A 2,933-nucleotide genomic window follows, 5' to 3' on the forward strand; every position below is an offset into this window, starting at 1 on the left:
GAACAGAACTAGAACAGAACTAGAACAGAACTAGAACAGAACTAGAACAGAACTAGAATAGAACTAGAACAGAACTAAAACAGAACTAGAACAGAACTAGAACTAGAAAAGATCAGAACTAGAACAGAACATGAACAGAATTAGAACAGAACTAGAACAGAACATGAACAGAACTAGAACAGAACTAGAACAGAACTAGAACAGAACTAGAACAGAACTAGAACAGAACTAGAACAGAACTAGAACAGAACTAGAACAGAACTAGAACAGAACTAGAACAGAACTAGAACAGAACTAGAACAGAACTAGAACAGAACTAGAACTAGAACAGAACTAGAACAGAACTTGAACAGAACTTGAACAGAACTAAAACCGAACTAGAACAAAGATGGAACTAAAACTGAACTAAAACCAAACTAAACCTTTAAAATAATTATCAAACGATTTTGACCGAATAAAAAGCTTTTATGTATATAAATTGAAATATTTCTTTAAAACAGATTAATAAATTGTACTTTTGCAAGAGATAGAGAACCATTTTCTTTCTTATGTATTATCCGAGATTATTAAACAATTTTAAAAAATTTAAATTATATTAAACGTTATTTACCCGATTATATAGATATGTTGTAGAATAATTTCCGATATTTTACCGAAATTATGAAATTAATATCTCAATGAAATTCAAAATTATTTTAGCAGACAAAAGACAAGTAAAGAATAAAAATTGTCGTGCCGGTGCTATTGTGTTTTTAAATTTTACATAGTGCGAACGGAAAATATAACAAGGCGTGATGTACAATTAAAACACAACAGTTTGTGTATTAAAAAGTTATACATTATCTACATTCAAAAGTGTACATATATTTATTAATAACTTATTAAAAACTAAACCATTTGATTGATGGTTTTAATTTGAAGATTTTGTATGTGAAAAATATATAATTTCCATAATGTGTGTGACTAAAATACCAACGTGGTCATTTACGAAATGTTTCTTTTTTGTTAAGTAAATATTTATATAAAATGCAATTTAACTGCATATTATACCATTTACGTCAGTCCCCTTTTATGGGTTCTCACTTAATCCAGACTCTACATACTTTATTTCACGTTTCTATGTTCAATAGTATAGAAATTTCAAAAAGTACCTTATGAAGAACGAAAAAGTACCAAAAAGCCCCCTTTTATGGGTTCCCACTTAATCCAGGCACTACATAATTAATTTCATGTTTCTAGTTTCAATATTATAGAAATTTCAAAAAATACCTTTTGTAGAATGAAAAAGTACCTCAGAGTCCCCTTTTATGTGTTTTCGCCTAATCCGTACTCTACAAACTTAATTTCATGTTTCTAGGTTTAATATTATAGAATATTGAAAAAGTACCTTTTGTAGAACTAAAAGTACCAAAAAGTGCCCTTTTGTAGGTTCTTACCTAGTCAAGGCCCTTCATGCTAAATTTCATGTTTCTAGGTTTAATATTATAGAAAATTCAAAAAAGTACCTTTTGTAGAACGAAAAAGTATCAAAAAGTTCCCTTTTATGTGTTCTGATATAATCCGGGCTCTACATACTTAATTTCATGTTTCTAGGTTCTATATTATAGAAAATTCAAAAAGTACCTTTTGTAGAACGAAAAAGTACCAAAAAATCCCCTTTGATGTGTTCTCGTCTAATCCGGACTCTACATACTTAATTTCATGTTTCTAAGATCATTATTATACAAAACTCAAAAAGTACCTTTTGAAAAATGCAAAAGCACCAAAAAGTTACCTTTTGTGGGTTTTCATCTAATTCCGAATCTACGTACTAAATTTTATGTCCCTTGGTTCAATATTATAGAATATTCCAAAAGTATCTTTTGAAATTCTCACCTAATTCAGACTCTACATACTTAATTTCATATTTCTAGGTTTAATATTAGAAAAAAATCCAAAAGTACTTTAAAAACAAAAAAAGTACCAAAAAGTTCCCTTTTATGGTTTCTAACTTAAGCCGGGCTCCACATACATAATTTCATGTTTCTATCCAACTAGCCAATAACAACACACTAGTGCTGCTCTCGCTCTCGCTCTGCTACTCTTGCTCTGCTGCTCACGCTCTGCCTTGTTTTTATAAAAAAATAGCAATATTCCCGAATAATATCTATCAGAATTATTGAAGATTCGGATCTTGCCGATATCTGGGGTCCTCTAAAAACTTATTTCAACAAACATACGGACAGACAGACGGACATGGCTTAATCGACTCCGCTATCTATAAGGATCCAAAATATATATAATTTATGAGGTCGGAAAATTATTTTATAGAAATTACAAACGGAATGACAAACTTATATATACCCTTCTCACGAAGGTGAAGGGTATAAAAATTAAAAAAAAAAAAAACTTTTAATATATAATTAGTTAAAGGGTTAATAATTTTCAACTAATGAGTTAACGTTTTTATAATAGGATTATAAATTTTATTTAATTTTAATGTTTTTAATGTTATATTTATTTAATATGTGTTAATTTCAAAACTAATTTACAAACAATTCCAGTGCCCATTACGAAATGTTAATATAAACAAATTTAAAAAGTGCAATATTTTACCTGTCTTTCGATAGAGCACTTAATAAAAATCTACGTATTGCTCGGGCTCTTACTACAGAATCGCTTTGGTTTTATTATTATTTTTTATATTATTTTATTTACAAAGAAAAAAATGTTTAAAAATATTTGAATAGCAAAAAATATACTTTCAAAATTTAATTTAATTAATTTTTTTTTAATTTTTCTAACATTTATCACAATCCCAACTTTTTCGCAAACGAAAGATTACAAAAAAGAACGGAACTAGAACTGAACTAGAACTGAACTAGAACTGAACTAGAACTGAACTAGAACTGAACTAGAACTGAACTAGAACTGAACTAGAACTGAACTAGAAC

The 2,933-nt window shown here is 28.6% G+C and overlaps 1 protein-coding gene across 1 annotated transcript in view; it reads left to right on the plus strand.

The window, feature by feature from the left end:
• Positions 1-2,933, plus strand: part of LOC111686232 (phospholipid-transporting ATPase ABCA3) — a 47,561-nt gene that overhangs the window by 33,473 nt on the left and 11,155 nt on the right. The window lies entirely within an intron of this gene.

This window comes from Lucilia cuprina, chromosome 3, assembly GCF_022045245.1.
Source record: "Lucilia cuprina isolate Lc7/37 chromosome 3, ASM2204524v1, whole genome shotgun sequence".
Taxonomy (NCBI): Eukaryota; Metazoa; Arthropoda; class Insecta; order Diptera; family Calliphoridae; genus Lucilia; species Lucilia cuprina.